Source organism: Oryzias latipes, chromosome 18, assembly GCF_053564925.1.
Source record: "Oryzias latipes strain Hd-rR chromosome 18, Olatipes_Hd-rR_3.1".
NCBI lineage: Eukaryota > Metazoa > Chordata > Actinopteri > Beloniformes > Adrianichthyidae > Oryzias > Oryzias latipes.
In genome coordinates this window covers 11,236,944-11,249,015 of record NC_136254.1, presented here as the reverse complement: position 1 = coordinate 11,249,015, position 12,072 = coordinate 11,236,944, and positions in this window count along the sequence as shown.

The window sequence follows — 12,072 nt, the reverse complement described above, 5'->3', positions numbered from 1 at the left end:
AATTTTTATAGCAATAAAAAGAACGGAAAAAAATGCATGGAGCTCAAAACCTCAGTGAAGACTTTTCTCTCACGGTCTTTACTATAATGAGCGGTAGGGGTGCAATATAAACTCATCAACTTCTCCTTTACTCTTACTCATGGTGCAGAGACATAAGCTCAGTAGGACAAAATAACAGCCATACAAAGAAAAACACATAAAAAACAGCCATACAACTAAACACATTTTGTCAAAAACCCACACTTAAACCCAAATCTGTCCAGACAGGGAAAGGGAATGGTATCCCAGAATCCCTTGCGTTGCCGATCTAACTGCAGCATCAAAGTTAAACCTACTTAATTGAATTAATTTAAATGAAAGGAAAACAATTGTCTGAAAACTACATGTCATTTTTAAGGTGACCTAACAAAAAAATGATTTATCTTAACTGAAGCAAATAACTATGTTAGATCAAAGTAAAAAAGTTTATCTTTCCAATATCCATAAGTGGTCTTATCATCCTCTCATGGTGAAAAAAGTATTATCTGACCTTATTCATCCACTAAATCATCTTCAAATGGACACGCCATGCTGCTTCACCTCTCTGTAAACAAACTAAGCTTCAACTAAACCTGCTCCAGACCAGGTTATGTTCAGAGTATGAGTTGCCATGGCAACTTGACCTACCCTGAAACATACCTCCATTTCTGGAACCGAAAGCTGATGTTATCAACTTCCTTAGCCTCAAACTTATCGTGGGAGCTAGCATAACCTGCTTTTTGGAATACCCCCCTGATCATTTTTATATAAATTTTACAAAATGTTCATTTTGTTCATAATCAGGATGTGTATTATTTTTAAAACACAAGTGCTAATACCTGTTCTTTCACTTTAAGAGAATTTCCTAGTTGTTTTTGCACCACCCTCTTCCTCTCAGTTTTGCTGAGACAACTGGGAAGGGGTCATGCTTTTGTTCTCTGCTTGCATTTTGAATTTATTTTGTGGTTTGCAGCTGAAAATGCAAAAGAAAATGTGTTAAATCGCAACTGTAACTGTTTTTGGTGAATATGTATTAGTTTCAATAAACCTTGTGAGAAATGTTAGAAGTTTGTAGAAGACACATGTGGCAGGTTTCCCGTTTTTTGCTCAAAAGGATACTGCGACCCCAAGTTCCCCAGGGCTCTGTTCTAGGCCCTGTTCTGTTTCTCCTATACATGATCCCTCTTGGAAAGATCATTCAGGATTTCAGTGATGTTTCCTACTATCTCTTTGCTGATGATATCCAGCTATATTGCTCTTTTAAGCCCTCCGAGACACACAAGCTGGATTCTCTGAACTGCTTGATGCAGATAAAACAATGGCTCTGTAAAAACTCTCTGCAACTAAACTCAGAGAAAAACAGAAACCTTAGTTGTTGCCCCTGATGATGCTATACCAGGGATTAAGCAGCACTTGGGTTCTCTTGGCCAGGATGTCAAACCCAGCCTTAGAAATTTGGGTGTCATTTTTTTTTTTTTTTTTAACTTGTCCTGTCCAACAGCTGGGCAGTCAGATGAGAGCTGAGGGCCTCTTGGGTTGGACATATTTTACTTTAACAATAGGGGTTATTAATCTTCATACAAACCAGAGGTATGTCTGAATAAACCCCTTTTGTAATTGAGGCCAAACTTTATTAATTTCAAACATGTCTGAAAATCTTTGGTGTTGGACCGGACGGAAAAGGAAAGAGGGGAAGAAGAGAGAGGGACGTTAGAGAGAGGGGGGGTAGGGGGTGATAATAGGAGGGGAAGGGGGATAAGACCATGAAGCAGCATAAAGCAACAAGTTTACTGGTTGTTAATCATTATGGTAAGGTTTAAATGTAAAAAAAAAAAAAAGGGCGGAGCCTGTCCACACACACACTCAAATGTTATAAACACACCTGTTAGTTGCAAAAATGTCCACCTGTCGACATGTACACAAAACAGATAGTGTTCACACGCATACTTATGCCTTAAAACCAACTAGTGTGAAATATTTCAGTCATTCAGTCTGTTGAGCTAACACCTGTGCTCAGGTGAATGTTTATGTTCTTCTAAAATGGATGGTGGAACGTGAAAAGAAGGAGGGAGAGTGCCCAGCCATCCCCACCCCAAGACCCCCACCGCACCAGCAGCGGCAGCCGGAATCCCCCCAACGCCACACGGGAACCGGCAGGGAACAACCGCCGCCCGGGCGACCAAGCCCGCCACCCAGGCCAGGGCCAGCAGGGCCGCCGCAAGGCCCCCAGAGCCAGAGAGCAGGGAGGCACGGAGGGAAAGAGAGCGCCGCCCCAGCCCAACCAGGAGAGCAGCCCCCCCGCTGCGCCGGGAGAACCCAACGCAGGGCCCCACCGGAGAAGGACGCCCACAGCCCCAGACGAGCACCCCACCACCACCCAGGAGTTCCGGGCATCCCCCCGCCCCAACCCCAGGTACGAGCCAGGACCCCCCAAGGGAGACCCGCTCCGCACTCCAGGCAGCCATCCGCCCGGCCCACGGTTGGTCCAGGGAGGAGCGAGGCAGGGGCCCGCCGCCCCCGCCCAGGAGGGGGGAACCCCGGGGAAAAAAGAGGGCCCACAAGGGGTGTTGTAAATATGGCGCGACCAGGCTCGGCCACAGTTGGAAATTTGGCGGGGCCCAGCACTCAGGAGCAAGGACCAGAACCCACCCCCCAGGGACACGAACACCCCCGGCTCAGATGTAATGTGAACCCCCCCACCGTGCGGAGAGAGCACCGCCGGGCCCAGGAAGCCGGCACCCCGGGGACACGGCCGCCGTTGCAAAGGGGCCCGTACCCCCCACCAGGGAAGAGGCAGGGGACAGATGGTCCTAGGTCCCACCTTCCTTGCAAAATGTGTGTGCGTGTATGTGTGTTTGAGAGAGTGTGTGTGTGCATGTGTGTGTGTTTATGTTGGGATGTATATATTGAGGGGGGGAGGGGTGTATGTACTAAGGGGGGTGCAGTTAAAATTGGCGGGTAGAGCACTAAGGGGACATCTCCTGATTACTCACAGTGACGTCCCCTCACCCTCCCCACCAAGGGGCCCTAAATGTCTAAGGTGCGGTTAAAATTGGCGGGTAGGGTGCTAGGAGGACATCTGCTGCTTGCTGGCAGTGATGTCCAAGCACCCCCCCTACCAAGGGCCCTACATGTTTAAGGTGCAAATAAAACCGAAAGAGGGGGGGCCCACTCCATACGGCAACCATAGGAGGGGGGCCACTGCCTAGTAAACCCCCCCCCCAAGGCTCATCGCAGGCTAAGCCCCCCACCCCCTCACCCTATTATGAGGTTATATGAGGAAGGGGGCAAGTTGGGGACAGCTGATAGACTGTCCCCCGGTGGTCAAACAGCTGTCCCCCGCCCCCCCCCCAACAAGGGGGCCAGGCCCACCCAGCCCAGGGGCCCCACCCCCGGAGGCGCCGACACCCCAGGCCCAGCACCACCCCCCCCCCACACAGAGAGAGAGGAGCCAGAAAGCGTTGGCCCCCCCCGGAGCAAGCCCAGGCCCCCACCCCCAAACGCCGGCCCTAGAAGAGCTAGGGTGTCATTTTTGACAAAGATATGTCGCTGGAGCAGCACTCCAAGCAGTTGATCAGGAACTGTTTCTTCCAGTTGAGGAACATTTCTAAGCTATGGAAGATGGTGTCATATGAAGATCTAGAACTTCTTATTCATGCCTTTGTTTCTACACAGCTAGACTACTGTAACAGTCGGTTTTCCTGTCTGAAAAAGAAGGAGCTGTCTCGCCTGCAGCTGATCCAGAACTCTGCTGCGAGGATCTTGACTCGCACCAAGAGAAGAGATCACATCTCCCCGATCCTCAAAGCTCTTCATTGGCTCCTGGTTGCTTACCGCTACCAATACAAAATTCTAGTTTTGACTTTTAGGGCCCTTCATTCCCAAGCTCCTCCATATGTTTGTGATCTGATCGCCCCTTATAGACCATCTCGTGCACTGAGGTCTGCGGATCAGAACCTGTTGATGGTCCCTCGCACACGGTTCCAAACTAGAGGAGACAGATCCTTCCAGGCTGTTGCTCCCAAACTCTGGAATGAACTTCCATTGTCGCTATGTTCTTTTAAAAGAAGAATTCTTTTAAAAGTCAACAAAAAACTTTTTATTTTGCAAAGCATTTTAACTGAAACTACTTTTATTGGGCTTGAGATGATTGTTTTACATGGTTTATGCTTTTTATATTTTATGTTTTTATGTTTTTATATGTGTATGTATACATATTTTAACCTGTGAAGCACCTTGTGACTTTTGTCTGCGAAAGGTGCTATACAAATAAAATTTACTTACTTACTTACCAAGTGTTTGACCAGGGAACTGCATGTCACCAAGTTTTCTTTATTTTCTGTGTTTGATATGTACAGGTATGGATTCTGTTTCATGTGTTGTTATATAATTGATGTTACTTCTGGTTGCGCTGAATATTATTTTAAGTTTCATGTATTTTAATATTTTGATAACCTATACACATTTTGTTTATATTTTATTTTGATATTTTTCATCAAGGAAAATAGACCTTTTACATTTAGTATCATTATTTATTGAAAGTCTTTAAAATCAGTTTGTGCTGAGACAACTGAGGAGGAAACTGCGACCCCATGTGTTTGACCAGGGAACTGCATGTCACCAAGTTTTCTTTATTTTGTGTTCAAAATGTACAGATTCTGCTGCAGTCATCAATAAAAAGGGCAGCAATCAGCAGATGTTCGGGTCCAGACTCTCTTCATTTGTCCAGCAGAACAAGAACACAACGCAGATTTCTTTGGGTCCATGGATGAGCATCGCAAACTAAATTGCAATCAGGCAGATACACTTGCAAAGAGAAAACCCCACTTTGAGGGTGTGGTTTGACAAAATAACTGAAATTTAGGGTGTAAATCAAGTTACTTGTTAAGAAAATGCATTTCCATACTCATCATTTTCTTTTTCTTTCCAACACAATGAAAATAAAGACAAGAGTTTAAAATAGACAGATACAGCGGGGAAAATAAGTATTGAACACGTCAACATTTCTCTCAAAAAACATATTTCTAATCGAGCTATTGACATGAAATTTTTACCAGATGTCGGCATCAACCCAAGTAATGCACACATAGAAAGAAATCCAAACATTTATGTCCATAAATGAAGTTATGTGTAATAAAGTGAAATGGCACAGGGAATAAGTATTGAACACGCTTACTGAAATGTATTTAATACTTAGTGCAAAAACCTTTGTTGGTGATTACAGCCTCAAGACGCCTCCTGTATGGAGAAACCAGTCGAATACATTGCTCAGGTGTGATTTTGGCCCATTCATCCACACAAACTGCCTTCTAATCTTCAAGGTTCCGGGGGTCTCTTCTGTGAACACGGATCTTCAGTTCTTTCCAAAGATTTTCAATTGGATTCAAGTCTGGTGATTGACTGGGCCATTCTAGCAGCTTTATTTTCTTTTTCTTCAACCAGTTGAGTGTTACCTTGGCTGTGTGCTTGGGATCGTTGTCTTGCTGAAAGATCCACCCTCTTTTCATCTTCAGCAGCCTGGCAGATGACAGCAGATTCTGATCAAGAATATCTCCATACTTTTCTCCAGTCATTATTCCTTCAATGATATGAAGTCTACCAGTACCACATGCTGAAAACAGCCCCACACCATGATGCTCCCACCTCCAAACTTGACTGTTGGTATGGTGTTTTGGGGGTGATGTGCGGTGCCATTTTTCCTCCAAACATGTTGTGTCTTATGACATCCGAAGAGTTCAATTTTGGTCTCATCTGACCAGAGTATCTTCTCCCAGAATGTCATGGGTTTATCCAAATGTTGTGTCGCAAACTCCAAACGAGCTTCAACATGCTTCTTCTTCAAAAAGGGAGTCTTGCGTGGTGTGCATGCATGGAGGCCATGGCGGTTGAGTGCATTACTTATTGTTTTTTTTTAAACAACGGTACCAGCTGATTCCAAGTCTTTCTGAAGCTCTCCACGAGTGGTCCTGGGCTGTTGGAGAACCCTTCTGATGATTGTTCTGACTCCTCTGTCTGAAATCTTGCGAGGAGCAACTGGTCGTGGCAGGTTTATGGTAATGCCGTGTTCTTTCCACTTCCGGATGATGGCCCCAATGGTACTCACTGGAACTTTCAGAAGTTTAGAAATGCGCCTGTAACCAATGCCTTCAGTGTGTTTTGCAACAATAAGGTTGCGTAGGTCTTTGGACAGCTCTTTGCTTTTACCCATCATGCAATGCTTCTTGTCTAACACCTTGCTAGTGAGAAACCTTTTTAAAAGGCATCAATCAGGACTATACCAGCTGATCTTACTTTGCACTAATAGGGGGCAGGTTAACCTTCTGAATACTGACAAGCTGCTTTCTTGGCTTGCCAGACCTTTTTACCCCTCCTTTTCTTCATGTGTTCAATACTTATTCCCTGTGCCATTTCACTTTATTACACATAACTTCATTTATGGACATAAATGTTTGGATTTCTTTCTATGTGTGCATTACTTGGGTTGATGCCGACATCTGGTGAAAATTTTGTGTCAATAGCTCGATTAGAAATATGTTTTTTGAGAGAAATGTTGATGTGTTCAATACTTATTTTCCCCGCTGTAAAACAAGACAGTCTGCTTGAAAAAGGAGTGGGTTCAAGAGAAATCTTGTGTGACCCCACTCCTTTTTTACAACATCTGATGATCTGCATATTTCTATTGACAGTTTTGTTCAAAACATTCACATTACATCATGTATAGTACCTATGCAGAAGTGACATTTTTGTTTTTATTGATCATTTTTGTTTAGTCAAAGTCTTTCAGTTATTCCTATTATCGTACCAAATCATGGTTTGTCTGCATCCACTCATAGCAGCTTCAAAACAACCCCAGCTCTGACTTCAGCTCCCTGGGAACCCAAGACTGTAGTCATGCAGCTGTGAGGAGCTGAACTCTTGTGTGTCCAAAACGGTATAACTGACTGGGATTTTCAAAAGCACTTTCGGTGTTCTCAGATTGAATGTAACCATCGTCTGTCCACTCCTCGTTTGCAAGTAAAATTTCCTGGTCAAGTAAAATTTGATTCTTTTCTAATTGTTTTGTATGTCTGGAAAACTGAGTATGGACTAACAGCATTTCTTTAGATTTGGTTTTCAGAAAAAGTTTTCTGACATAACTTGCTCCTTCGAGCCGGATTGAAATATCCAGAGTCAGCTGGAACCCCTGGAATTCATCAGGAATAAAATGTGTACACAGTCTGAGCAGATCACTTTGGTTTTATCAAGGTTCAAAGATAATTTATTGTAATCCATCCATGATTTTATTTTGTTGAACTCATAAGTTCCCTATGATTGTTTGTAGAATGAATATATTTGTGCCAACAGCAAATAATATGAGTTTAAAATGTTTTGAGACATTGAATATATCATTTATGTAAATATTAAATAGCAGTGGACACAGAATTGATTCTTGTGGGACACCAAAAATTATGTCTTTGGCTTCTGATTAGAGGTTTAGAGATACTATTAAATACCTTTTTCACCACTGTCATACCTACATCCACACAATCTGTTGAGTTTTTACTCTTGAATTTATTTGAAATTAATATCATCTCATTTTTTCACGTCAAATAGAATGATAGAGTGTGGGATCCTTTCGATGAGTGGATTAGTGTCTTTGCTGGTTTTACATTTTGGAATTTCTGCTGCCAGTTCTGGACCCACATTTACAAAATAGTTATGTTTGTTTGCTGCTTCAGTGATGTTATAGCTTTTACCCTTCTCATCTGTAAAGTAATATGGGTATGTTCACTTTTTTATCCCATTTTTAATGATGTTTTTTAATTATCTCCCAAACTCACTTCACATTATTTTTGTTTTCATTCAGTAAATTATTGAATTACGCTTTTTTACTGTTCTGTGTTATTTCAGTTAGTTATTTTTTGTATGACTTATATTTTTGTTCAGTTTTTCTTGACCTTTGTTTTAAGAATTTTTTAAAGAGGTTGTTTTTCTTTTTAGAAGTGTGAAGGTTCACAATTAGTCAATGGACAAAATAGGTGTTTCTTGCAAGATCTTTTAATATTGTTTTTTTTGTAGTTTTTTCTTTGTAAAGGAAGATAAAAAAAAAAGGTACAGAAACAGAATAGTTTCAAAACTAAAGTAATTTGGGCCCAACTGAAAACATAACTAAATGAAACAAAACAAGTGTGACTAAACTGAACAGGCCTGACCAGACTTAGCCATTACACTGACACACTGGGGAAGCTTTATAGACAGGGACAAACCATACTGGACACATAAGGGAGGGGAACTAACTAATCAAACATTCAAACTAATTAATCTGATTACAAAACAGAAACCAAACAAAATTCACATGATAAAAAAGTAGTCTTCAACAAAAAATGTACTAAATCATTTCATTTAAATAAGCAAAAATAAAGTCCATGAGGAGAGTTGGCAACCCCTGCATTTCCCCAGTGGAATTTCCCAATCTCCTCTGATTACTATGGATGGCTCACCTGGGATGGAAACTCAGAAAACAAATGAAAGGGAATAAACTACTTTTTTCTCACTTAAACAAATTAATCAAATGTGTGCACCCATTGTTAATTTATTTTAAGTAAACAAAGTAAAAATGAATGTTTTGAATTTAAAGAAAAATAAAGAAATACGAACACCTATGTGGCGGTTTGAGGTTGAACCACCACACACTCCCCCTCCTCCGGACTTTCCCGATGGCAGCGGGAAAGATAGTCAGCAAAGATGTTTTCTTTGCCAGGGATGTGGATGACTTCAAAGTTGAAAGGCTGGATCGCCAGGTACCAGCGGGTGATTCTGCTGTTTGTGTCCTTCATGCTTTCCAGCCATTTCAGTGCTTTATGGTCTCTCTATGGTGAAGGATCTTCCCAAAAGGTAATACTTGAAAGAATCCAAGGCCCATTTCACCGCCAGACACTCCTTCTCGATGGTAGAATAGCAGGTCTCTCTGGGGTGCAGTTTGCGACTGATGAAAGCAACAGGATGGCGATCTTTAATAGGTCCTTGGAGTATTACAGCACCAAGCCCTCTGTCTGAAGCATCAGTTTGCAGTATAAAATGTTGTTGAAAGTCAGGACACTTCAGAACAGGATGTCCACTTAAGGCTTGTTGAATGTCTCTAAAAGCCAGTTCTGATTTCTCTGTCATGTCAGTCAGTGAAGCTGCTCTAGTTGAAAAATTGGGAATGAATTTGTGATACCAGCCGGACATGCCAAGGAAAGATCTTAACTGTTTCTTAGTTTGAGGTAAAGGACAGGACTGCCTGCACTTTCTCCACTTGTGGCTTTACCTCTCCATTCCCAATGACGTAGCCAAGGTGGATCTCCTTCCTCACCACGTCACACTTTGCTGGATTAATGGTCAAACCTGCAGTGTGGAGACACTCCAAAACAATTTTCAGGTGTTCCAGATGTTCTTCCCAGCTGTTGCTTTACACCACAATGTCATCAAGGTATGCAGATGTAAACTGTGAAAGACCACACAATACCTTGTCCATAAATCTTTGAAATGTGGCCGCCCCTCGGAGGAACCGTTGCAGATCGGCCATTCCAAGCTGACCCCAGAGGAACGTCGCAGGCGTAAGGAGGAAGGTACCTGTTTTTATTGTGGAGTAGCAGGTCACCATGTACAGCAGTGTACGCTACGTTTAAACTCAAGAGCCCCCGTTAGAAGACAGGCCGCGGGAGGCTTCCTCTACTGTTAACCAGAAAAGAAATTTCTTGTATATCCCTGTCAAGCTTAACCATCAGTCTCGCACCCATGAATGTCAGGCCCTCATTGACTCTGGAGCTGAACAAAGTTTCATTGACTGTCAACTGGTTTCCAAGCTCTGTTTTCCCATAGAACCGCTGGATCATCCCGTCAAAGCAGCCGGCCTCGGTGGCCAACTTCTTACTCGCATCACCCACCGCACCAGGCCTGTGCATCTCGTTACCTCCGGCAACCACCATGAAGCCACTCAATTCTATATCATACAATCACTGCAGTCTCCTGTCATTTTAGGGTTCCCATGGCTTCGCCACCACAATCCTCAGTTCGACTGGGTGAACCACCACATCATCAATTGGAGTTCTCACTGTCTCGCAAACTGCCTTCGCTCCGCCGTCCCTGCGGTCTCCCCTGAACATGATTCTATTATGGACGAACTCGACCTCTCCAAGGTACCCTCCTGCTATCACGATCTTAGAGCAGTTTTTAGCAAGAGTAAGGCGGGTGCACTACCCCCGCACCGACCTTATGATTGCTCTATTGAGTTATTAAAGGGCGCCGCTCTCCCCAAGGGCCGTTTATTCAATCTCTCGGGTCCTGAAAAACGTGCTATGGAGAAATACATTAACGAATCTCTCGTCTCTGGTCATATTCGTCCCTCCTCGTCTCCCGTTGGGGCCGGGTTCTTCTTCGTCCAGAAGAAAGACAAAAGTCTACGACCTTGCATTGACTTCCGTGAGTTAAACCAGATCACCGTTAAAAATAAATACTCCCTGCCTCTTATCAATTCCGCTTTAGACTCTGTTCAAAAAGCCCAGGTGTTCTCCAAACTCGATCTTCGGAACGCATATCATCTGGTCCGTATGAGGGAGGGGGACGAATCTCACCTGGGATATCGAGACCCGTGTCTTGCAGGCCCAAGACGAGGAGCCTAATCATCCACCTCCCCCCACTAACTCTCTTAATGTACCCTCTTCTCTCCGTTCCGATGTTCTGGTCTGGGGACATACTTCCCGGATATCCTGCCATGGAGATGTCCAGAGGACCCTCAACCTCATTAAACGCAGGTTTTTCTGGCCGTCTATGGAGCGGGATGTCAGGGAGTTCGTCGCCGCCTGTACTGTTTGCGCCAGGTCCAAATCCTCTAATTCTCCCCCTGCCGGTCTCCTCCAACCTCTTCCCATCGCCAAACGCCTACCTGCCCGGCCAGAAGGTCCGTCCAGGAACATTCCTCTACAATCCACCTCTTGCAAGTTGGCCCCCTGCTATATTGGACCCTACGTTATCGACAAGATAATCAACCCGACCTTCGTCAGGCTGCGGCTTCCGGCAGCTTTGAAAGTTCATCCCTCTTTTCATATCTCTAACATAAAACCCTTCCAGGACAGTCCCCTTTGCCCGCCTTCCGCTTCCCCACCACCCGCCCGGCTCATCGACGGTGCCCCTGCCTTTACCGTTAGCCGTGTCCTGGACGTCCGCCGCCGGGGCCGGGATTCCAGTATTTGGTTGACTGGGAAGGTTACGGTCCGGAGGAGCGTTCGTGGATCTCCCGCTCCATGATTTTGGACCATTCCCTCCTGGACGACTTCTTCCGGGCCCACCCGGATCGCCGTCCCGGACCGCCTGGAGGCGGTTGTTGAGGGAAGGGTACTGTCACGGTGCCTGTGTCAGCCACCTCCCCCTCCCAGCTCACCTGCTCCTGCTCTGCTGATTGGAACCAGCTGTCCTGCATCTCCTCATCTCCTGCCTGCCTTCATAAGGGTTCTCCTCTCCAGTATCCAGCGCCAGTTTGTTATACTCACTCCGGTGCTTACGTCTGGCCTTTTAAACTTCGCTAACCAAGCTAAGTTATTTTTGCTCACAACTCTTGTGCTCACCCTCAGGTCCACCTACCATTGGTCACGCTGGTTCCTTCGTCCAGAGCCTCTCTCCACCCTGGTCTCGGTGCCCACGCCTAACCTCAAGTTGGTTTCGCCGTCCTCGGCGCCCACGTCCTACCTCAAGTTGGTTTCGACGTCCACGTCGTTGGATCCACGGATCACCTCGCTCGTGGGAAATACTCCACCAGTTCTCGTCGTCCACATCTCCGGTGACGTCAGACCTTCACCCGAAGATTACTCCACGCACCTTGAAACTATCTGTTCTCCTCTTAAGAAAATAAACCACCTTCAAGCTAGTCCTATCCGAGAGTTACTTCCGGGTTACAGCTTCTGGGTCTGCCGGGTCCACGACGCCATGACAGGTTGTTAGCCAAGGGCATTTGGCAAATTAGTTTTTGAATTTATGAATTGGACATTTCTTATTGCATAGGTTTATAAGCAATGTCCACATATTTCTTTTTCTTTT